Below are 26,088 nucleotides of genomic sequence, written 5' to 3' on the forward strand. Positions count from 1 at the left end.
ACAAAAATAATCCCAATAGTTATAGACCCATCTCAGTACTCTCTACCTTAGCCAAGATATTCGACAGGTGCTATTTCACAAGACTCAGCTCTTTCTGTCAAAAATACAAACTAATATCACCAAAACAATTTGGCTTCAGGGAAAATTCTAACTGCGAAACAGCCCTTATCAGCGTATATAAAAAAATACTAGATTATATTGACACAAGCAACTATGCTATAGGTGTCTTTCTAGACCCATGTAAGGCATTTGACACGGTCAACCATGAACGTTTACTCTACAAGTTAGACATTCTGGGAATTAGGGGAAATAGCCATAAATGGATCAAATCTTATCTAACTAATAGAACCACAAAAACTAAGCTAAACGATACCCTCTCACAAACACAATTAGTATATAGAGGAGTGCCCCAGGGATCAGTTCTCTCCCCCCTACTTTTTAACCTCTTTGTGAACGATCTGGCACAATTTGTTGGCGATGAGGTCCTAACACTCTACGCCGACGACACTTTTCTTTTGGTCGGAGGACCTAACCTAGAGGATATAGTAAGCACGACTAATCTATACCTGGACAAAATAAAACTCTGGCTCACAGACAACTTCCTGGCCCTCAATGGGGACAAGACGGTATACATGACCTTTTCTAATCCCAACAAACCCCGGCTGTTCTATAATCATCTCGCTCTCGGAAACATAATAATAAAGGAAGTTGATACGTACAAATACCTTGGTCTGTGGTTCGACACCCACCTAAAATGGAACATTCATATAGATAGCATAGCGAAAAAGATAACATACGGCTCATATTTAATTCATAGAAACAGGAAAATCCTGAACCCAAGGATAAAAAAACAACTATATTCAGCACTAATACACTCACCTAAGCTACTGCGTGACAGTCTGGGGCAACACCTCAAAAAGCAATCTAAATAGGCTACTACAAATCCAGAAAAGGGCCATAAAACAATAACAAATGCTGAATACCTAGCCCATACGTCGCCAATTTTCAAAAACCTCAATATTCTCACAATCTTCCACAACTATGACTATTGTATGCTAGTATACATTTTTCGATCCCTGGGAACACTAATCTACAACCCCTTTGAACAAAGCAAACTCTCCCGGTACTTTACAAGGAACAATTACATACTACAAGTACTCCAAGCCCGTACATCCATAAAATTGAACTCAATCTTCTGTAAAGGTACCAACTTATATAACATGCTAAACCCCCCAAATTCTATTAGTCTAGCGCAATTTAAAGCCTTAGCGAAAGCCTCGATACTGAATAATTAGCTTATTATACTGTAACACCATTAATTATTGTTCTATCTTTTAATATATTATTATACTTTATGTACTATGTTATATACTATATATATTGTTATTAATTATTGTTAATTAATAATTAGTGTATTGTATACTATATTATATACTATATACATTGTTATTATTTATTATTATTCTATCTTTTATTATGTATAAATATTTGTACTAATTTGTTCTAACGGCAATAACCATCTAAATTATTGGGTACTGCATTCTAAGCAAACGCAGGCATAAAAGCCGATAACGGCTTAGCCGACAATTAATAAATGTAAAAATTAACTAAGAAGAAATAAAATATTATTATTATTATTAAATCCAAATCACCATAAAGAGTAAGCCAAACTTGTTTGGTATTTCCCGCGGTAACTTCAATTGGTTTACACTTGATAGATCTGTGGTACGAATTGTTATGGGCACTAACTAGATCTTGAATTACGTCGACATATTTTAGCGTATTTTTATAGGTAAAATATCTGTATAACCTCGATCGAAGCGTTCTAATAAATCTTTCTATCAGGGCTGACTTAACCTCTGAATTTGTCGTAAAAAACTTAATTTTCCGTGATTTTAACTCATCTTGAACAAAATGTGATAAAAATTCTGAGCCTTTGTCACTTTGAATAACATTAGGGATATGGCTTCTTCCATTATCCAAAATCTTCTTGAGGGCAGAGGCAACCGTCACACCCCGCTTATCTTTAACAGGTTTCACGAAAGCCATTCTACTGAAAACGTCGATACAACAAAGGAGATAACGATTTTTATTATTATACTTCGCTATCTTCTGTAGGTCGCAAAGATCCATTTGAAATTGATGATTTAATCCGTAAACTATCGTTCTATTTCTTTTAATCTTCAATCGTGCGGGTTTATGTAAAGTGTATGCATCTTGCCGACTTAAAAAATCTTTTACATTTTTTATAGTCACTTTCAAGCCTTTATCTCGCGCAGAGCGATACAACGGTACAATACCAGCGTAACCTCCTGAATTTGAAATATCATAATGAATAGTCTCCAGTTTATCCATTTAAAGTATAATTACCTTTCGATCTAATGAAATACCAAAATGTAAAATCCGACAATTTAATTACAAGGATTATGAGGATAATCAATAGGAGTGTCAAAAATTTAGGACTGGCGTTAAAGGATGTTGCAAGCCTTGTTAAATAAGTGGCTGCTATATATATGCATCCGTCCATCGTCATGCGTGTGTTCCAATTAAATATGTATAGGTTAGGTGATCATCTTTTATTTCAAAATAATTAATTATACATGAATCCAAGTTCGCGGACTGGAAGGTGGTGTGTTTAACAATATTGAATTGATCAGTCTTAGTCTAGCAGGGTTTTTTATGAATCTTTTCGGTACATTGTTAGATTGAACTGTTCTGTAGAATATTTTATAACCTGTCGGATTAGTTATAGGTTTCGTTTTTCCAACTGCATCGTACATCAAATCTACAACGTTAGATCCCGAGATGACATTTCCATCAATTTGCATTTCACCTAAATCAGACCAAGTAATTCTCGGCTTCCTCGAGATCCAATTATTTAGACCAATAGCATCGTTTACGAGGGAAGAGGGTACTCCATCTGCTATTTCACTCATCCACGAAGTTTTTTGCTTAAGTATCGAATCTGTAACTAATTTCTCTGTCTCGGATTTTCTATCACTTTTCACGTGGAATTAATGTGTCGTTGTAAGATTTGATTGTATAGTGTTAATTTATCCGACTGTGATAAGTTGGGATCATCTAAAATATTTTTCATTTCTTTATCTAGTGTGGGTATGGAATCCTCTATAGGCTTAATATCAGGGGTGTGCGTTTTTAACCTTTTAAGCACATCTTCCGAAACTAGTTCCATTTTTCGTGGCACTTTTTTATATCGCTCGACTAATTGCAGCTCCAGTCACAAAAGCTAACACTGATAGAAATGGGGCAAGAAGAAGAGGTAGAAAACCCCCACGTTGCACTAAGAGCTTCTTTTTTTGTGTGAGTGAAATTTTTCCTGAGACACCTCGAATAGTTTTAGAATGCTTCTTCAAGCTCTTCCGTTCGGAGAGTGTCAGTTCAATGTTTCCTCCCAGTAAATTTATAAAGACTTCTGTTAAACTTAAAATCTCGTCTTTCGTTGCTAATTTCAAAATTTCTTTCCTCTGTTTAGCGTTACAACTACTGAGAAATTTCAAGAAATTTACGTTCCTGTTAATTTTTGGGAGGTATGCATATTAGATACGGATTCTTATTTGGGTATAAATATGGCTGCTTCCTCTCCAGGTATAATACCCGTTCGCAGTCTTCGATCGTCTGATGTATTGGGTTTTAAGTCTATAAATAAATAGCCAAATTTCTGAGAGATGGCCTGCCGATAGGCGTCAACAACGTATTTAGTGTTTGAAGGAGAGATCTGCTTCGCTAGGTTCAAGATTGAAGTTCGGTCACGTGGATTGTCAAACAAAAACAAATAACATGAGTTTAAGTTTATAGTTCTTATCTCCTTTCCAGGATAATAAAGATTCTGCATCAAAACTATAACTGACGTATTTCTATGGTGGGAGCCTCGAATGAACAAGTTGGCTATTTTTTATTATTTGATATCTCTGTTAAATGGTCGTCCAAAATAAGAAGATTTCGGACTCTTGAGCCAAGAGTGTTATCGTCTAACAAACCCTCGTGAAATTCCACGAAAGGTACAACTTCCAACACCGAAGAAAACAATTTTTCTTGATATTCGGTGTAACACCAAATAATTCGTTCAGGAGGTGGGGATGTACATTCCTCATTATGTTTAATAAGATTGGCTACGAAGTAGGATTTACCAACTTGAGTGACAACCACCACGATCGATGTGAAGACGTGCTTTAACTTCAAATCCATCAAACTGAATGAGTAAAACTGAGGGTTGCCCCTTTTATTTTAACTACAGTCTACAAAGCATACCCTTGCAAAATAAGAATTTAAAAACTCGGTTTGACAATGATTTTCTTTATTGAATATACAATCTACGAGGTCTCCTCTGTCTTAAATAACATTGCCTTTGCGTTACACGCAATGTGTGAAAGTATTTGTACACAAATGTCTACACCTAGAAATGAATTAAGAATGATTTCGGTGTGTATTTCCGAGTAGTTCAAACAGTCCATGACCGAGAGAAAATGATCCTCCACCCTAGAGTTCCAGTCTTGTGTTAGACATTCATGTTGTCGTTGCGATGGATGATCTATTCGACATCCGTTACATTTTTCTGATATACCATCTGAAAGATGCTTTTCTACCACCCATTTAACTTAGGCGTAGACACGCTTAACCTCATTTAAGAACGTTTTAACTTCCTCGTACTTTGTTAGCAGTGACATCCATGAACGTATGGAAACTGGAAACCCAGTCCTTGTGGGATATAAATTCCCGTAATTCGCCCCCGGACCTCTAATCATCTCACGAATATTTACAATACGTCGATTTTGATAAACACTCATCTGAACACGTTTTGTTTCAGCCCCATCGAAAAACCATGTGCTGGGTAAGGTTGTTTCACTTTCCAGAAACGTCGTGATATTGCTTCGTCCATCGTAAAGTTCTTGAAATTCGTCTTCGGATAATGAAATGACAGTATTACCCACTAATGTACCTAGATGAACTTTGCAATCTACAGTAACGAAGATCCCTTTCGTCGTTGAAATCGGGAAGACTTTCGAGCCATTCCTGTATATGGATAGGATAAGTATAAAGAGAGACTGAAACACCCCGAACAGTAAATATTAAATGCTTTCGTTTCGGGGTGACTGCGTGTATAGAATAATACTTACATATTGCAGTTGCTCTTTTAATAGCTTGGATATATCAGTGAACTTCGTATTGGAATGGTGTTTAGACATCTAAGGCATCCTTTTATACCCTTTATACTTGAAGAAATCTCAATTCGATTGCGAAGAATAATTGCTCATTAACGCGTGCACCGTCTTCGAATTTTTCTTATTCCATTTCCCATCGCGACTTTCCGGTAAATCTCTCGAACAAATCTCCACCGAAATTCTCTTTTATAAAACAGACGCCTATCTAAAATCTCTTGCTTATAAAACAGCCGCATATCTCCCGTCAAGCTCACCCCGGGAATTAACGCTATTTTACGGCAAAATGTTTTTATCTTTCGTTGAATTTATTTTCACTCTAAATTTATATCTGTGTTAGGGAGTACTCCCAATGTTAATTCCCATAGGGCGCTATACTCCCATATGAATCATGGCCCCCATTCATTACCTACTTGTCACATCTTTGTTATTAGCAATTTCACATAAAATTTCATCTAATATAACAAATTTCCTCGTATTACTCTCTAAAACGTTAACATCTAATAATCCCTCGTGAAACTCCACAATTGGTGTGTGACTTAAGATAGTATCAAAAAGTTTCGCTTGATATTCAGTGTAACACCAAATTATTCTGTCAGGAACGGGTGAAATACAAATTTTCTTATGTTCAATTAATTTCGCAACAAACACACTCTTCCCACATCCGATAACTCCAGCCACGAGCCCAGTGAAAGGGTGTATCAAACTTAAATCCATCTTTTTAAATGATGCAGATCACTTTAGATCTATCCTATATATGATTAATTAAAAAAAAATTAGATATACTAAAAGCCCGTTCACATTACCCAACTTTAGTCAGCTGACAAATCATAGACTGGTCAGGCCAACTTGTCACCCAATTTAGTTTAGTCAGGTCACTTGTTCACACCACCCAACCAGTCGGGCCGACTACCTTTGAAACACAAGAGGGTGTACAAAGCGGTACATAATAATAGGAGTGATTTGTTTTGGATTATAAATGTTCAAATAATATAGGTCATTTGTTTTGGATTATAATTGTTCAAACTCACATTCTCGAAAAAATTTTACTACTTTACGAGCATCAAAGCTATTCCCACTAAATATCGGCGATAATTTATATTCGTATTCACACTTTATTTGCATTTTAAACCATTGCAGGTTACGAAATTCTTAGTTCACCCTGTACTCTTGAGGAATAACGTACACCGTCGTATCCGAAAACCGTACAGTCTGTTAAAAAAGTCTTTGCCCGTTGGTTTTTTTTCGGAATTCGTCCATAATTCAAACACCGTTTATCGCAGTGAATTGAAACTTGAGACTATCATAAATTATGTTGTTTGCCATCAAATAAGACTCAACTTTCTGATAAAAGTTGAAGCACGTGCTTAAAAAGCCACAACTGTGCAAATTCTGAAATGTTTCATCTTTTCAAATATGATATTTTGGAGAAAATGAATATGATTTTCGACATCAGCGGGGTCGGTTTATATTTAGAAAGTGTCAATATTTTCTTATTATCTTTAATAGTTTAAGAGATATTATAGTTTATTAAAAAGCATAACATTAGGATTGTCCGAATTTGCATATTATGTGACAATGCAACATGTTAAACCGGTGCCTAGAATTATCCCATGTAGGGGGTTTCCTCCTATTATTTTCTTCATTAATGACACTGCACTCTCACACTTTTTGCATAAACTTGGGGGGAAAAGAGAGAATTTGAGGCGGGGTTTCAACTAAGCGCTATTTTCAGCGGAAAATTAAGCGTTGAATTCTTCAGCAACCTGCAGGGGAGGCTGAGTGGAAATGGGAACCGTTTATTGGTAGGCCCACCTGTGATGTCTATCCCTTAGTAACATGGGCATTTCTATAAACCAAGTTCATAATTTTAAAATTCAATAACTTTAAATCACGTCTGTCGATACTTATTACAATGGGCACGTTCCATCGCACATAACACCTCACGACTAAACCTTTAAAATTCGACAACTGATTACATCAACCGCCGTAACCTCGACAACAGCTATCCCTAAGACATAATCGGTAATATGGGATATATTGTTTAGATAAAAATAAATCGATTGAAAAAGCGCTACTTGGCTGCTTTAATTCAAAAATTGGTAGCGGAAAAATACGGAAAATGGTCCGGAAAAATATAGCTCGGTCATTTTCCGGAAAATTTTCCGAGCGGAACATCTTCGGCGGAAAAGTTTCCCACTTACAACCCTATTTTACCCCATGCAAAACCGGGGCGGGCCTGCTAGTATGACAAAGATGAATATGGGAAGCGAAATCTGTGAATTAGTTTATAATATTTACTTTTGCATTTGTTTCTGTTTAGACACGTGCGTTTTTAATTACTTAGTATGTTAACATCAAAAGCGAGAAAGATTTTAAATATTCGAGTGCTTGAAATAGACATTTAGTAATAATGTGGCGAAATAAATGACAGAGTTTACCGAGAATCAATTTATTGACATAAAAAAACGTATGAAAATCAATACGGCAGTGAATTGCCCCTAACGCGCAAACACATTTGTAACCTTTTTCTGAACGACAGACATAACTTTCTAATAAATTCAGGAGGCAAAGCGTTATAGGAAGCCATAACCATGTTCAGAAGATCTTCTCGACTCGCCGGAATTCTCCTTTCCATGTTTTTAACCATGTGTGCCCACATGGTTTCAATGGGATTGAGGTCCGGCGAGTGAGAAGGCCATTCCAACACGTCGATGCCTTCGTTCTCCAGGAAGTTGGCCACAATTCGGGCATTGTGCGCCGGACAGTTGTCCTGTTGGAACCTCAGGCTGAAATATAAATAGGAGCTTAATCCACAAGTTCCATAGCATAGTGCAAATATATTTGCCGGTTAGAAGCCAAATGTTGAGTAGCTCTAACTAAGTTCCTGTTATTTGTCAAGTAGACGTGATTAGGAGCACGTCTGATGTTATTGACAGCTCCAAATATTGCCCGAATGTCACTCGCTTGGGAAAATTCCACTTCCATTAGCTTTTCTAAATGAATTTTTTTTAATATTTGCGTTGTGAAAATAACATCAATTTCAATCGTGTAATCGTACTTAAAAATATCCATATGTTTGGATGGGCTGTTTTAATTTTATTTTTCAAAACATTATGAAATGATTCAACGTGATTGTTTGTCGACGCTGATTTCCATGAACAGAAACTCGTTCGGGACCTATGGTCTGAAACCACGTTGTAACAACATACTCATTAAGCTCGATCAAAGGGTGCAACGCTTGGTTCTCATTAACCAATTCATTTATTTCTTGAGTGAAAAACGTTATGGCTTCTTCGAATTTGTTTGGCGGTAGTAGCGCCATGCCCATAATCATCCTGATAATCTTTTTAACTCTTGGATTTTCCCTATAGAACCTTGTAAGACCAAACCTGGTAGAATTTCTCCATAAAGCCTATCACAGTTAAATTTCACGTTACAATTATTAGTTAAACGGCGTGGTTGATATCTACTGGTGAATGGATTCACACCTGACAATAATGAAAAAAACACCCAGATATTCGGACAGTCCTGGGAAATACATTTTGAATGACATTCATAAGTGCCATCTCGAAATCGCTTATAGCCAGTTGTGGCAAGAGATCAGGGAATTTTTCGCGTACACTCTGAAAGGTGGCTTCGTAAGCTATTGTGTTCTTTAGGGTCATCAGAGCGTAAGCAACTGGGAACACCTAAAGTTGATTTTCATAGTATATTATCTTTTTTGACCAAACACATTTCAAGCAATACAAAATCTATTTTTGAAAATGTATCTAAATTTTTGTGCTGTCTAACCCCGTTCACATGTTCAAGGCAAATTACATTAACCTGGCTAATTTTTAGCCTGTATTTAAAGCTATATACCATCTGGTTAAATTATAAGTTTATACGCCAATGACATTTAATAATGTTTTCATGCAGTATAAATTATAAAAACCCTAAAATTAACACATTACCTGGGTTTGTTTTCAATTAAAATTAGGCTTAGAGGCAATATAATTTGTATAATACACACATGTCCAAATGCTTCCACGTGAATGGTTAGAAGCTGCTTGAAAAGCCTGGGAACCACAAAAAAAGTTGCGTCCACATGAATTTCCGTGACTCTCCTCATCATTTGATTTGTAAACTCGGGCGAAACAAATATCAAAATTTCTCCTCCTCCAGCTGGACTGAGGAAACTGTCAAAAAACTGTTGACCATCAATTGTTTTTGAAAACTGGTCTCTAGTTTGCAAATTTTGCACTAGCTCGTCTATTGATCTAGGAATATTAGGCGTTGTTCTTTTACGAGCTTTCATTAGAGCAGATTCTATGTCACCGAATCCAACGTGACCCCTAACATTTGGATACCTAAATGTTTTAGATATATAGTTTACTAACCACATATTATTATAATTGATTTTGAAATAACACATTACCTTTGGAGAACATCATCGAAAATTTGTCTAAGCTTAGTATTCGTTTCCATAGCAAACCTTTTGCATTCAGCTTCAAATTTTCGAATTCCAATTTCTAAACTATCATTAAAATGATTTGTGTGTGGTTTAGTGACTGTAAACACCCGATTCGAGTTATCTAGCACGCCCCGACCACCACATTGAGGTGAACGAACACAAATATAATAGTGAGTTTGACCTCTCGCTGAATTTTTACGATACAAAAAGTCTTGTAATATTAAATTTTGGGACCCAATTCGACTTCCCTCTATAAATTCCATATCTGTCGCGTTTTAAAAGATGGATAAAGGCGTGAGCGAAAGTAGCTGGTGCAGTTTTACTCCTAGCACAGAATGATTTTGTAGAAATACGCGGGAAAACGTATCGAAGGCGCTGCGCTGGGACGCGACTAGTTCACGAACCATAAATGTTCGTGAACTAGTCGAATAGGCCTACCGGACAACTTGCGCGGACGACTTGACACGGTAAAAGGTTATAATTAGCCTGGACGCGGTTGTGGTGTCTGACGACAAGAAAGCGAACTTGGTTAACTAAACATAAACAATTTATTTAACTAATGGTAAAAACTAAGCGAAGTGCCCGGACGGCGACTACAAAACCAATCCCCTTTTGATATTAAGTTATCTGATTATATAGTACGAACAAAAAATTAATTCTAAAAATGTAGACTAACAAACAAACGATAAAAAATAGGTTTACAAAATTGGTATCTTTTTTATGTAATATCATTTTTTCCGATCGGAACAGTCAGTTTATGAAAAACCATTTTGAATTTGGTGTATAATTTAATAGTTTACAACTGAGTCTGCGCGGAATTTGCACCAATCACTGAGCCAAGGCATGTAACGTCATCGGTAGACGTAGCCAATTAAAATGCCAAGGGCAATGGTTGACGGTCCAACCAGCGAGCCAAGGGCAGAAGGAGGAGCTTAACTTTTCTGCAGAATACGGCCGCTGGTAGATACATGTTTTTAACATCGTGATTGGGCATAAAAGTAAGCTAGATCTTTTGGAAAACTCAGTGCGATCATGTATCTATGGTGTAGTGGTTATCACGTCCGCTTAACACGCGGAAGGTCCCAGGTTCGAGCCCTGGTAGATACATGTTTTTACCATCGTGATTGGGCATAAAAATAAGCTAGATCTCTTGGAAAACTCAGTGTGATAATGTATCTATGGTGTAGTGGTTATCATGTCCGCTTAACACAAGGAAGGTCCCAGGTTCGAGCCGTGGTAGATACATGTTTTTACCATCGTGATTGGGCATAAAAGTAAGCTAGATCTTCTGGAAAACTTAGTGTGATCATGTATCTATGGTGTAGTGGTTGTCACGTCCGCTTCACACGCGGAAGGTGCCAGGTTCGAGCCCTGGTAGAAACATGTTTTGACCATCGTGATTGGGCATAAAAATAAGCTAGATCTCTTGAAAAACTCCGAAGTACTACGTATCCATAATGAAGTGGTTATCACGTCCGCTTCACACGCGCAAGGTCCCAGGTTCGAACCCTGGTAGATACATGTTTTGACCATCGTGATTGGGCATAAAAATAAGTTAGATCTCTTGAAAAACTCAGAAATAGTACGTATCAATGGTGTAGTGGTTACCACGTACGCTTCACACGCGGAAGGTCGGTGGTTCGAGAACTGGTAAATACATGTTTTTAACATCGTGATTGGGCTTAAAAATAAGCTAGATCTTTTGGAAAACTCATTGTGAGCATGTATCTATGGTGTAGTGGTTATCACGTCCGCTTAGCACGCGGAAGGTCTCAGGTTCGAGCCCTGGTAGATACGTGTTTTTACCATCGTGATTGGGCATAAAAATAAGCTAGATCTTTTGGAAAACTGAGTGTGATCATGTGTCTATGGTGTAGTGGTTATCAAGTCCGCCTAACACGCGGAAGGTCCCAGGTTCGAGCCCTAGTAGGTAAATGTTTTTACAATCGTGATTGGGCATAAAAAGAAGCTAGATTTTTTGGAAATCTTAATGTTATCACTTATATATGGTGTAGTGGTTATCACGTCCGCTTAACACGCGGAAGGTCCCAGGATCGAGCCCTGGTAGATACATGTTTTGACCATCGTGATAAGGCATAAAAATAAGCTAGATCTCTTGAAAAACCCAGGATTACTACGTATCTATGGTGGTGTTACGTATCTGTGGTGTAGTGGTTATCACGTCCGCCTAACACGCGGAAGGTCCCAAGATCGAGCCCTGATGGATACATGTTTTAACCATCGTGATTGGGCATAAAAATTAGCTAGATCTTTTGGAAAACTCAGTGTGATCATGTATATATGGTGTAGTGGCTATCAAGTCCGCCTAACACGCGGAAGGTCCCAGGTAGGTAAATTTTTTTACAGTCGTGATTGGGTATAAAAAGAAGCTAGATCTTTTGGAAATCTCAATATGATCATGTATATATGGTGTAGTGGTTATCAAGTCCGCTTAACACGCGGAAGGTCCCAGATTCGAGCCATGGTAGGTAAATGTTTTTACAATCGTGATTGGGCATAAAAAGAAGCTAGATCTTTAGGAAATCTCAATGTAATATATGGTGTAGTGGTTATTAAGTCCGCTTAACACGCGGACGGTCCCAGGTTCGAGCCATGGTAGGTAAATGTTTTTACAATCGTGATTGGGCATAAAAAGAAGCTAGGTCTTTTGGAAATCTCAATGTTATCACTTATATATGGTGTAGTGGTTATCACGTCCGCTTCACACGCGGGAGGTCCCAGGTTCGAGCCCTGGTAGATACATGTTTTGACCATCGTGATAAGGCATAAAAATAAGCTAGATCTCTTGAAAAACCCAGGATTGCTACGCATCTATGGTGGTGTTACGTATCTGTGGTGTAGTGGTTATCACGTTCGCCTAACACGCGGAAGGTCCCAAGATCGAGCCCTGATGGATACATGTTTTAACCATCGTGATTGGGCATATAAATAAGCTACATCTTTTGGAAAAGTCAGTGTGATCATGTATCTATCATGTAGTGGTTATCAAGTCCGCTTAACACGCGGAAGGTCCCAGGTTCGAGCCATGGTAATTAAATGTTTTTACAATCGTGATTGGGCATAAAAAGAAGCTAGGTCTTTTGGAAATCTCAGTTTTATCACTTATATATGGTGTAGTGGTTATCACGTCCGCTTCACACGCGGGAGGTCCCAGGTTCGAGACCTGGGAACCTATTCTCTAAAAATCTAAATCATTTGGACGATGATCCAAATCTAAACGTTTGGATCGGCTCCATTTGGATAGGGCGCTTAAAACCGTATTCTCTAACCCAAATCCAAATCGACATTTGGATTTCCCGCCAAACCTTTATCCAAACCAAATGTACGTCACTTCCTCTTTCATTACGTAATTTTACTTACTGTTTATTGGTCAATTCTTTTGCAGCGTTTAATATAAAAGTAAAATGTTTTTAAGCCTTGGGTTTTTGCATGTTAGATTGTAATAATTTTGTAAAATTAAGAAACCTCTTAATTTGATAGTTTAAGCTTATTATGCCTAATTAATATTAAGTGGGAAATTAATTTGAATGAAAAATAGGTGGATATCTTTTATTAATTGGGAAATAATGCACACATTTTTACATTTGAATTTTAGAAGCTAAGTTATTATTTATTTTGTGTATATAAAATTCAGCGTTAATTTCACTAAGGCAATAAATTAAATACCAACGAGGAATTAACTAGTACATATGTTTAATATTAGAATTTAATTGTTTCAAAACTAATAAAGTTTTGAACCGGTTTTTGTAATTTAGTTATTAAAATTTGTGATTGTCGATTGGTCAATATTGTAAATTAACCAATGGTGGAATAAATTTTTTTTAAACTCAATGAAACTGAAATATCAATCAATCATCTACTGAAAGAGGTATCAACCTACTTTTTTTTCAAAAGAGGGTAAATAAGGATTAGATGGCTTGCTGCTTCAAACAAGATTTTTAATCATGAAGAGAATATTTTGTTAATTTTGGTGAAATTTAGAGATTCGGTAATCGAGTTGATATGAATAAAGCCCTTTTTGCTCATGTCTATTTTAAACTTTAATCACAGATTTCGCTTACCATTTTACAAGCATAATAAACACTACTGAAGGACGCAAATCTATCTGTGATCGGTAATGGTGACCAATATAGCAATTTGCCCAATTAATCGGTTTGAACTTCATTTGCACATTTCTACTCGTTAATTTGATATGTTGCGAGAAATTTGAATGGAATATAAGTAGTTATCTCTTTCAGTAGATAATTTTTGATGTTGATATTTAAGATTCATGGATTTAAAAAAATTATTAAGCTTTGATATCAACATCGGTTAATTTACGATATGGGCTTATGATGGTAGTCTGTTTATAAGATTAAATCGTTACTTTAAGTGTCACTAGACAGTATCTACCTCCAAAATCGAGACTTAGTAACTTTATAACCATCTCCTAGTCACAGGATATCCGAGGGTCAATTTCTTACATCATTGACATGTGATAGTGATTATCGGAGGAAGGCTTGCTATAGCTGTCAACTTTTGGCAAGGCCTAATACCGTTTTGCTTGACTTTCGCCGTCAAATTCCTTTTAAAGCATAGATCAAATAGTATCCACCCTTGATTTTCATTTAGCAACACACGTTGGATTCGTAAACCTCGACGCGTACCACTATTAGAAGCATTAAAATGCAAAAACAACACACTGACCGCATACATTTTTTTAGTAAATAACATTCACTACAGCTGTTTTGGGGGCTGACAGACGATAAAGAAAAAGCCTTCGGAGTCCGGCCCCTTAAAGGGGGTGGTTTCGAGGGAACGAAATTCAAATGCAAGGCGCGTCCCTTGAATTCGTAAATACCGACGTTTAACGCAATTATAATATTGAAATCTTATACAATTAAGTTAAATTTAAGAAAACAAAGCACTACTTTCAAAGTCTAAACTTTAAAAATACGACGATAAGAGAAGGCAAAGTAACGGGCAACGAGACTCGAGAGGCAAACATTTAAATGGCAAAAATTAACGGTAAGCCAAGGCTTAGCGCAATTTCACCGCCTTAAAAAAAGGGCAAGTTTAGAAATAGATTGTGGGACAGTAAAAAGGTGGAAAATTATGATATTAGGCTTATATTAAAGCTTGAAACCTACTTTATATTATATTTAAAATCCATCCATAAGCAAATCCTCAAAAAATATGAAAATGACCACGAAAAAGAACCCACTCTCAAATTTTTTCCCCTTAAAAAAAATGGCGGCCATAAACGGGGTGAAAATGGGGAAAAGAGCTATCCAAATGATTGGCCGGCCATTTGGCTTGCCAAATGTTTGGATAGGGTTTGAACCAAATGAAAAGGGATTTGGAGTTACAGAATACGGATTAGTGTCATTTGGGGATGAGCCGACCCCAAATCCAAATCATTTGGATTAGGAACGATCCTAATGTAGTTAGAGAATAGGGTCCCAGGGCTCATTATTGTACCAAATTGCCTAATCCTATTCATTTAAATGGAAAATGGGAAGTGGCTCTAGTAGATATAATGTATACGTCTACTTTTTACAACGTGCCAAGGCCTAAGGAAGAACGTGATGTTAGTTTTCATAACGTTTCCAGATACGGGAGCAAATATACAGTTGGGGATGTAGTCGAAGGAAAGAAAAGAGAGAAAAAAGTAAAGACGCTAGGAGGGAAACCCTGGTTATACCCGACGTTCCCCCGGGCTTTTACAAGTCTATAGAACATTTAATAAACGTCATAAATAATTCGTTCGACAAAAATGGCCCAACATTGCGGCTGATTTACGATAACGTAACCGGGCACATTACTATAAACCAATCTGAAAAATTATTGAAACCTTATTTAAAATTCGAAAAAACCATTGCCGAAATTCTTGGATACGAAGAAGCTGGCGAATGTATCGGTCGTAGCCAAAGGCCCTCTAATTTGAATTACCACGTTCCGGACCAGTTATTCATCTATTTAAATATCGCTAGCGATCAGATTGTAGGCGATCATTCGGTTCCTTTACTACGGATCGTTTCGGTCGACGCCAAGAAACCTTACGGGTCTCAAATATTTCAAACCTTTACCAATCCTCATTACGTACCCGTTGGTAAAAATTACTTTGATATCATCGAAGTTAATATAAGGAATAGTTTAGGGGAACCGGCGCCATTTGAATACGGGAGCTTAACGGTTAAACTACACTTGCGATGCCTAAGCCCGACGTCTTAGAAAGGCGAGAATGTTGCTACAAGCGATATTACAATAATCAAGCGGGGGCCGGAGGGTATTATATAGGAAATAACCCTAATTTGAAAGGTCACGGGGGTTCGGATCCTTTTTTTCAGGTTTGGTAAAGTTTGTTAGGCCTTTGCTTACAAGCGGTGCCAAATTTCTCGGCAGAAAAGCCGTTAGTACGGGGACCAAAATTTTCAGTGACGTAGTATCGGGCAAGGATATTAAAGAGTCTGCTAAGAAAAGAGTAACGGAAACTTTAGATGATATTAGAACACAACATGGGGCAGGGGGAAACGTCGCAGACGTAAAAAAGCCTTGAAACGAAAACGGGCTCAAAGTAAAAAAGGTATAAAACGAGCGACTACCAGGAAAATAAAGTCAGTTCGTCGTCGTATACCCTACAGGTCAAGACGCCACGACATATTCTCCTAAAAATGTTTCAAGCGACAAAATCTGAGCTGGATTTTTTCGAATCTGTACCGATTCAAACATCGGTAGAATCGACCAAGTATGTTTGCTATCGACCTATTTCGGTTTTGGATGGAGACTCTCAGATTGAATTTTACGTTCCCGGAAATGGCGAAGAATATATTGACGCTTCTCTAACTATACTTTATGCTCGAGCTAAAATAATGCATACGGACGGTACAGATATCGATGATACAGGTAACGTAGGACCCATCAACAATTTTTTACACTCGCTCTGGGATACGGTAGAAGTAACAGCCAATGATACAGCTATTTCATCTTCAACCGGAAACTACGCCTTCAAGGCCTACATAGAAACATTGCTAAACTATGGAGGAGACGCTAAAAAATCTCATTTAACTTCTTCTTTATGGCATAAAGACACGGCTGGGAAAATGGCTTCTGCAACTGAAAACCAGGGACATCTTGTTAGAAAAGAGTTAGCAAAGGGTTCGAAACAGATTGAAATGTACGGGGCCTTACACGCTGATATGTTTAACGTTTCAAAATTCATACCCAATGGCGTCAGCCTTAGAGTCAGAATGACCCGAAATAAACCAGGTTTTGTTTTGCTCGGAGCTCCTCCCCCCGGCGGCATATGGTACAAACACGAAATACTCGAAGTAGGTTTATATATTCGTAAAGTGAGAGTAGCCCCTCGAGTAATGCTAGCTTTAGAATCGGCTTGGACTAAAGCCACGGCTAAATATCCATTCACTAGGACAGAAGTGAAAGTTTTTACCATTTCGGCAAATATTCAAAAAACTACTATAGATAACGTATATTTAGGGGTTTTACCAAACAGATTAACCGTGGGATTAGTAACTCATAACTCATATAACGGAAAATTGAGTTGGAACCCTTTCGACTTCCAAAACTTTAACGTGAATTATGTTAATCCGATTATCGGTTCGGAACAAGTACTCGCTAAGCCTTTGCGACCAAATTTCAAAAAGGGTCTTTACGCTAGATCATATAATTCTCTGTTTACCGGATCTGGTACTCATTACAGAGACGATGGTAACGAAATATCTATGAAGGAGTATCTCAAAGGCTATACGCTTTACTGTTTTGATTTGACTCAAGACGGTACCGCGTCAGATATAAATCATTACAACCCTATACGACAGGGACAATTGCGACATGAACTCGGGTTCGAAGAACCAGTACCCGAAACGCTGAGCTGCATCGTTTATTCAGAGTTTCAAAGTTTAGTGCACATAGATCATAATAGCACAGTCGTTGTAGATTCGCCATGAACGCTTCAACCATAAGAAGGGTTTTGAGATACACCCGCGGATTCATGGGCGTATACCCACGCGATATTCTACCCAAATATATCCTTCGATATCCGGCGTCCCTTGGTTATAAATCTAGATAATCACAAAGGAAACGGTAGTCATTGGATTTGTCTCTATATAGATGGGAATAAACAATGTTTTTATTTTGATTCCTTGGGCTTGGGTTCCTTGACAGAAGATATTAAAACATTTATGAGAGAAAATTCTACGAAAATAAACTATAATAGGAGGGCTTTACAGCCCCCCGACAGTTCCGCTTGCGGTATATACTGCGTTGTATACATTATGCACAGAACGAGGAGAAGAAGCACAAACCTGTTTTTCAAGAAATTTAAGAGGGACCCGTGGATGAATGACGTCATCATATCCAACCTCTATAAGAGAACCACGCCCCCCTCGGAATTCTCGTATCCAATCCCGACTCGGTATTAGGCCACGTCCGGGCCTCATCGTTTCCAGCCTCTATAAGAGAAGCCCAACGGTCGTTTGAGGTTTCATATTCAACCTCTGTTCGGTTTTACACGGTCATACATAGACTCGCCGCTAGTTATTATTATTATGAAGTCCGCCGTTATTGAGTTAGAATACCTGAACGGGTGCACTCGTAGTGATGGCACTACAGACCTTATCGTTAAAGAACTGGCCATAACGACCATCGAGGCAAAGCCTTCAACCGTTTCCTGGACATTCACGCCACCCTACAATAAATCTCACGTGGCGATTTCAAAACAACGCCAGAACCACTGGGTCTCGCGTAATCTACACCAGCTGGACTGGACTGCCGGCCTAACCTCTTACAGCAAAGTCGACGAATGCCTCGCCGCCGCTCTTCAGGGAGTCGATTTGATCTTCTCCAAGGGCGACTCCAAAGTCGCCTTTCTATCGGATCGCCTTAACAGAACGGTGCACGATCTAAACGATTTCAAGTGCCCGAAAGCCACCACCGCGGACATTTCTTCTCTTCCCGTACGCTGCTTATACCCACATCCAGTCGGTGAGCACCGAACGGCCTCCGCCTTTGACAAGGCTTTAATTTACGCCTTATGGGCATATTCTAACAAAGCCGAAATTAATATTTCGTGCAATCTTGATACACTTAACGAATTTTATATGTAAAAAATAAATAAATGTATTTTTCCCTAAAAATGATTTTATTTTTTCAACATACACATATTACAGTTTTAAACAGGGGCCTATTTTTTCTAGCAAGGAGAGCAAACGTGTCTAAACACGTATTGCAAGGATCCGTTATTCGGGGTTTGTTGTTAAGGATTGATTGGGCCTCATTTCTAATAAAACCGAGATGATGTAACCTTGACACAATTAAAGAATTTTAGTTATAGTATGCAAGTCTGGGCACGTATTATTTTTACAGGGGCCTCTTTTGTTTCGTTTTGTCGAGGGGGGCTTAGGTTTTGTTTGAGTTTACTTTTTATGGAGGGGGCGGGCCTCATTTCTAATAAAACCGAGATGATGTAACCTTGACACAGTTAAAGAATTTTAGTTATAGTATGCGAGTCTAGACACGGATTATTTTTACGGGGGCCTCATTTGTTTCGTCTTGTCTAGGGGCCCTAGGTTTTGTTAGAGTTTAGTTTTTATGGAGTTCCGGTTATAGGTTGGGTTCTAGTTAAAGTTTAGTTTTTGTTGTGGGGGAAGGAAGGAGCGGGCGAACAGGTCTGGACATGAATTCTTTTAGCCGCTAGGGGGTGTACATATTTTTATATAAGCAAACGGGAAAGGCCGTTGGGCTTCATAACCCAGTATGAACGTCGAGGCGAAAAGACGTGAAAGTTTCTCTCGTTGGGAAGCCCCGTATACAAATCCCAGAGATTTAGCTAGAGACGGATTTTTTTATTTATATACGTATGGTACCGATACCGTAGAGTGTTATTTTTGTCACGGTATATTAAACAGTTGGAAACCTCGAGATTCTGTGCACGAAGAGCACAAACGGCATTTTCCTAGTTGTCCCTTCATCCCCGGACTTCCAACAAACAACGTACCGATCGAAGACGACAAGGGTCACGACGTTCCACCCACCGCCCGCTCTGATTATATGGAGTTTCGCATTCCAAAGTCTGTCATTCAAAAGACAATTTTGGATACCTACGTCAAAGAAATTTTCAGCGACCCCAAGAACCGCGATATGCTAAATAGGACATGAATTCGGAAAAAGCCCGTTTAAAAACTTTCCAATCGTGGACGTCGCTTTACGTTGATACCGCCGAACTAGCGCGAGACGGGTTTTATTTAGACCGTAGAGATACCTACAGACGTTTCTTTTGTCACGGTACTCTTCAAGTATGGACAACCTCGGAATCGGTACACGATAAACATAGACAATTGCACCCCGACTGTCCATTCATTTTCGGGCAAAAAACGCTAGTTCAGACGGACCGTACCTTCAGATGCTTCTTTTGCCACGGTACTCTTCATGTATGGACAACTTCGGAATCGGTACGCGATAAACATAGACAATTGTACCCCGACTGTCCATTCATTCTCGGGCAACAAACACTCAATGTGCCTATCGAATCATACGTTACTTCGGAAAACGAGGACTATATCTTCCATATCAAGAAAAGACGAAGCTAAAAGACTCTTACAATGGTGAAAAAAAAAGTTACTTTTTGCCCTTTAATCGTAATATATAAAATACCTTACGAGGATCGTTTGAACTATTATTATATCGATAAATTGCATTTTAACGAACGCATCCGTAATATTAATACTTTACTTGAAAAAATACTATGTGTAAATATATAAATAAAAACATGGTAAAAATATTCAATGTTTCTTGCTTGATAACATACATAGCGCAAAAGTAAAAATTCAGGAGAGAAATACGGAGAGAGATAGATTTAGTTTACTAGAGAGGGAAAGTTTAAAACATGAGGAATTAAACTATACGGAGTTGACCAAAGGCGAGAGATCGCGCGCAGGCTCGTACATGGGAACCTAGCTAGAGAGGAGGAATTCAGTTTTACGCGGGAGAGGCCAGATTGCGCGCGGCTTGTAGCTAGAGAGAGAGATGGTAAAAGATCCCCCGCATTGACAGCGCTTTCGCCGGTATGGAGCTCGGGGCGAAAGAGAAAGTGAGAGAGAGGCGGCGTAAAAAAAATACAGTGGCGGGAAAGAAGCGGGGGTAAAGAGAGACGGGAATGGAGCGGGGGTAAAGAGACGGCGAAATAAAGAGATGATGAAAGTCCGCGAAATAAAGAGACGGTGAAAGTCAGTGAGGGGGAACAAAAAGTACCACCCCCTCCGGGGGCGGAATTGAAGGGGGCAAAAAGTACCGGGGGCCAAAAAAATTTGACCCACCCTCCGCGGGTGTCGAGAATGGGGGAAAAAAATTCATCCCCCCCTGCACTGCCCGCGGGTATCGAGGCTTACTATTCTCTCTTGCTATTTTGATATAAGTTAGTTTGTTCATACAATGGTGATGTAAGCAGAGTGGCGCAGGGGAAGCGTGCTGGGCCCATAACCCAGAGGTCCGTGGATCGAAACCACGCTCTGCTAAACTTATGCAAAATAGAACTTGCTATTTTGATACCAGTTGTTCTGTTCAAACAATGGTGATGTAAGCAGATTGGCGCAGTTGAAGCGTGCTGGGCCCATAACCCAGAGGTAAGTGGATCGAAACCACGCTCTGCTAAACTAATGCAAAATAGAACTTGCCATTTAATATAAGTTAGTTTTTTCATACAATGGTGATGTAAGCAGAGTGGCGCAGTGGAAGCGTGCTGGGCCCATAACCCAGAGGTTCGTGGATCGAAACCACGCTCTGCTAAACTTATGCAAAATAGAACTTGTTATATTGATACCAGTTGTTCTGTTCAAACAATGGTGATGTAAGCAGATTGGCGCAGTTGAAGCGTGCTGGGCCCATAACCCAGAGGTAAGTGGATCGAAACCACGCTCTGCTAAACTAATGCAAAATAGAACTTGCTATTTTGATAGAAGTTAGTTTGTTCATACAATGGTGATGTAAGCAGAGTGGCGCAGTGGAAGCGTGCTGGGCCCATAACCCAGAGGTAAGTGGATCAAAACCACGCTCTGCTAAACTAATGCAAAATAGAACTTGCTATTTTGATATCAGTTAGTTTGTTCATACGATGGTTTTGTAAGCAGAGTGGCGCAGTGGAAGCGTGCTGGGCCCAGAGGTTCGTGGATTGAAACCACGCTCTGGTAAATTAATGCAAAATAGAACTTGCTATTTTGATAGAAGTTAGTTTGTTCATACAATGGTGATGTAAGCAGAGTGGCGCAGTGGAAGCGTGCTGGGCCCATAACCCAGAGGTTCGTGGATCGAAACCACGCTCTGCTAAACGAATTCATAATAGAACTTACTAATTTGATGTCAATTAGTTTGTTCACACAATTGTGATGTAAGCAGAGTGGCGCAGTGGAAGCGTGCTGGGCCCAGAGGTCCGTGGATTGAAACCATGCTCTGCTAATCTAATGCAAAATAGAACTTGCTATTTTGATAGAAGTTAGTTTGTTCATACAATGGTGATGTAAGCAGAATGGCGCAGTGGAAGCGTGCTGGGCCCATAACCCAGAGGTTCGTGGATCGAAACCACGCTCTGCTAAACGAATTCATAAAAGAACTTACTATTTTGATATCAATTAGTTTGTTCACACAATTGTGATGTAAGCAGAGTGGCGCAGTGGAAGTGTGCTGGGCCCAGAGGTCCGTGGATCGAAACCACGCTCTGCTAAATGATTTCATAATAGAACTTGCTATTTTGATATCAGTTAGTTTGTTCATACAATGGTGATGTAAGCAGAGTGGCGCAATGGAAGCGTGCTGGGCCTACAACCCAGAGGTCCGTGGATCGAAACCACGCTCTGCTAATCTATAGCAAAACAGAACTATTAGTTGCAAGGAGGGAAATAGACTAGTCTCGTGATATTTATTTATTTATTTATTTATTGTTAGCATTGGTCGTGAGACTTGTGATGACCGCCTAGTAAATGAGAAAGGTTTGAGCATAAAGCTATCGTCTTATTACGACTAGAAGTTGAATATGACTTAATAGTATACCATAGTACACTAAGTTTAGATTGACATAATATTAACTTGTAATAAATACAAAATAGTTATAAGATAGGAAAATAGGTTGAGAAGACAGTGTCATAATTTTTTTTAGAACAGTCTGGGGTAAAGTGTGATTAGATGAACATTCATTAATTCTACCATCCATGAATGTTGTTTTATGCAATTATAGTCAGAAGAGAACCAGAAAACGACAGTTGCGGGATATGTTGTCCCCGAGATTGACCCGGTGATCATACCGGATATTAAAGGCCAAGTTGAATTACGCGAATCACAGCTGTTTCAGTTAGAGCACAAATTGTGACGCAGATTGAAAAACTGGGCGGAAGGAAAAGTTTATTTTTTTTTATTTTCTTATAATTTTTTATTTACCTGTGTGTTTTACTTATTTTTATATACAATAAATGCTCATCTCATTTCATTATTAATATTATTATTATACATTATAAATATTATTATTTTACATTATTAATATAATTATTATACATTATAAATATTATTATTATTCATTATTAATATTATTAATATTCATTATTAATTTGAAATGAAATGAAATGAAATGTTTGTTTATTGTGTATAAAAAAAGTTAGTATTATTAATGTTATTAATGCTATTACCGTTATTAATATTATTACCGTTATTAAAGTTATTAAAATCATTACCGTTATTAAAGTTATTAAAATCATTACCGTTAATAAAGTTATTAATATTGTCGCGGACCTTACACCTAAGCCCTCCAAAAGCACCCCACCGACCGCTGGGTTTTCGTCTACTGATAACAGCGCAATAATGGACATCGCAGCGAACGACCTTATCTCGACTTCTCCCTTACGACCCCTATAAAACTGAGCGATCGTCAGAGATTCAGGGCACAGTCTCGAGTAGCAGCGATAGAGGGTCCAGCCACCGGCCATTACGACGAAGCTCTAGCCGCCAGCCGATATCTGGTTTTACCGCTTGCCCCAGTGGCCGGATCACCCGCTCTCGCCGACAACCGTCCAGCCGATAACAATCAAGCCGATCCCGCCAACGACCGTCCAGCTGACCTCGTCAACGACCATCCCGCTGACCCCGCTGAAGAACAACCTATCGCGGCCATCCACCGCGCTACTCATTACGACCGCGGATAGCGAGAAACTATAAGTGCTAAGCGGGAGTAACTATATTTTATCATGAGTTTATAAGAATAAGGACATTTTATACAATTAATAAAAAATGTCTTCGTGGACAAAGACTTGAAAAAGTAAATGATAAGAAAACAAAATGGAATGACCGAAGTAACAGATATTAAACTTTTTCTTTAAAGACAAGATTATAAAACATCAATTATTTGAAAAAAAATACTTATCTTCGTTTTTTCTTACTTTACACATCAAAAATGTATCTAATTTAAACAAAAAGGTTTATTCCAAATAGCGGTTATAAATAGTAGTTAAAAACGCAACTGTTACCTAATAAAAATGATTGCAAGAGCCGGGATAAAAAACATTGGTTGGTTTGTTGACAGGGTTTAGTGATCGTGTGATTTAATTATTCAATTATATTACCATTAATTTAAACCAATAAAATGATCTACATAGTGGTTATCGGTGGCACCAAATATAATCTGCACAGTTATCGTTGGAAAAATGGCCATTGTTTACTGTTTTGAGGTTATGTTAGAATAAGCACTAAATAATTAAAATTTAAATTGTTAACCTATAAGAATTATTGGAAAAGCGTCATTTAAAAATATTGTATGATTTGGTGACAGGGTTTAGTGATAGTGTGATTGAATCTATCATTTATTTTACCAGTAAAAACGGTATGTTCGTAGCGGTAACTGTTGGCTGGTGGCAACAGTCAAAAACCAGGGAACGAACCCTTGTGCGTCTTTTGCATTAATCTACTTTAAACAACAAATATTGATTTAATTTAAACAAATTACCTAATTAGCGGCTATCGTGGGCCGATGGCACCAGGTGAAACACTTTAAAACGTACGCTACACGGCCAATTGGTCTCTAGTCTCTACATACAATCAGCTGTATTTAAATTTTGACCGAGGCTTAGTGAAATCAGTCAATTTAAAAATTATCGGCTAAATCCTAAATTTAAATTCTTTTGTATTAAATTATAATAAGATTTAACTTACGAAATTAAAATAAAATGAGGACGAATTAACCCCTTCTTTTATGTGAAAAGTTAAAAAATTCGCCTTAAGCTCGGCATAGCCACACGCGTTGTCTAAACAAAAATCTTCGCTCAGTCGCTCTATTAGCGGTAAAACAGCGTAAGTCCAACAGTACGTTTCTCTATGATTTTAGCTAGGATTAAACCACGTAAGTCCAACAGAATAAAAGGTCGTAAGTTTAAGTATGTGCTTAAAATACAAAAAGTAATACTTAATATTAATTGTTTTCAATAAAACTTCGAAAGGCACCAGAAAAATGTTCAACCTTTCATTTAAAACTATTTTCAGACCTATCGAATAAATAGTCTTCAAAAAATGCTCGAGTCAATTTGGCCATCACAGCAAACATTTCCCATGTTATTCCTATGGGAAAATTTCCCTTTTTTTGCCAAAATGTCTTAATTTTTTTATGGAAATGAAAACCACCCTTAGCAACTTTATTTTCTATGAAGAAAACTAATAGAGGGATCTCTTTGAAATTTTAACCACATATTAAGGGTCCGAATTTTAGTTCAGTGGAATTTTTCAAAGCAATAACCATGATAGGAAAAAAGTTACATCGAATCAAAAAACCACCCTTATACATTAAACGCAGTATGAGGTCTTATCTAAGAGAGCAACCGCTCTCTCAGAATAAAGACATTTTACACAAACAAACCGTTTCACTGGTGGAAGCGCCAGGCATACAGCTACCCGTTCACCATCGCACGAGTTAATTACCATCATGGCCACCTCTTCGATGATACCGACTTTTAAAGGACTCCCATCCGAAGACATAAGCAACTGGGCCGCCGCCAGCTGGGCAAACTATGCCGCACTCTACCTCGAAGGAACCGCTGCAGAATTTTGGGACGATGTTCTAGAAGCTCAGCCTCCCGCCACTTGGGCCGTCGCTAAACGAATTCTACGTGAAGCTTTTGAAAAACCCGTTGACGTCGCCGATGTCGGACATACGCTTTTCCATCGCCGACAGGGCGTTGATGAATCATACCCAGTGTACAGCACGGAAATCCTGGCACTATGCAACCAACTTGGCCGAGAAGTAGCCGAAGACGAAAAAAATCCGTCATATAACCCGGGGACTGCATGCGGACCTTGTCGAGGGCGTATATCGCACAGAGCCAACAAGTCTCGACGAGCTTTCAACTGCCGTAAATTTGATTACTGAGGCTCGACGTATAGCCTCTCGGAACCGGGCTGCTGCCCGACATT

General features: G+C 38.4%; 1 long non-coding RNA gene and 4 other non-coding genes across 6 annotated transcripts; 4 read left to right on the forward strand and 1 right to left on the reverse strand.

Annotated features, from left to right (window-relative positions):
- Positions 1-10,667: 10,667 nt before the first annotated feature.
- On the forward strand, positions 10,668-10,740 carry TRNAV-AAC (transfer RNA valine (anticodon AAC)). The gene has a single exon. It is a non-coding gene; the product is annotated as a tRNA-Val (tRNA).
- A 203-nt stretch (positions 10,741-10,943) lies between these two features.
- Positions 10,944-11,016, forward strand: TRNAV-CAC (transfer RNA valine (anticodon CAC)). Its single transcript has one exon. It is a non-coding gene; the product is annotated as a tRNA-Val (tRNA).
- Positions 11,017-11,357: 341 nt separating this feature from the next.
- TRNAA-AGC (transfer RNA alanine (anticodon AGC)) lies at positions 11,358-11,430 on the forward strand. Its single transcript has one exon. It is a non-coding gene; the product is annotated as a tRNA-Ala (tRNA).
- Positions 11,431-12,325: 895 nt separating this feature from the next.
- TRNAV-CAC (transfer RNA valine (anticodon CAC)) lies at positions 12,326-12,396 on the forward strand. The gene has a single exon. It is a non-coding gene; the product is annotated as a tRNA-Val (tRNA).
- An 11,670-nt stretch (positions 12,397-24,066) lies between these two features.
- On the reverse strand, positions 24,067-25,140 carry LOC149672361 (uncharacterized). 2 transcript variants are annotated; one of them, XR_016367129.1, is made up of 6 exons: positions 25,088-25,140; positions 24,838-25,009; positions 24,687-24,727; positions 24,498-24,589; positions 24,156-24,374; positions 24,067-24,088 (listed from the first exon to the last, which is right to left on the reverse strand). It is a non-coding gene; the product is annotated as an uncharacterized LOC149672361 (long non-coding RNA). The 2 variants fall into 2 exon arrangements; XR_016367128.1 differs by having other exon boundaries at positions 24,838-25,140.
- Positions 25,141-26,088: the final 948 nt, after the last annotated feature.

This window comes from Phalangium opilio, unplaced genomic scaffold (assembly GCF_054372755.1).
Source record: "Phalangium opilio isolate 3A_F unplaced genomic scaffold, DU_Popi_V2 ptg000053l_1, whole genome shotgun sequence".
Lineage (NCBI taxonomy): Eukaryota > Metazoa > Arthropoda > Arachnida > Opiliones > Phalangiidae > Phalangium > Phalangium opilio.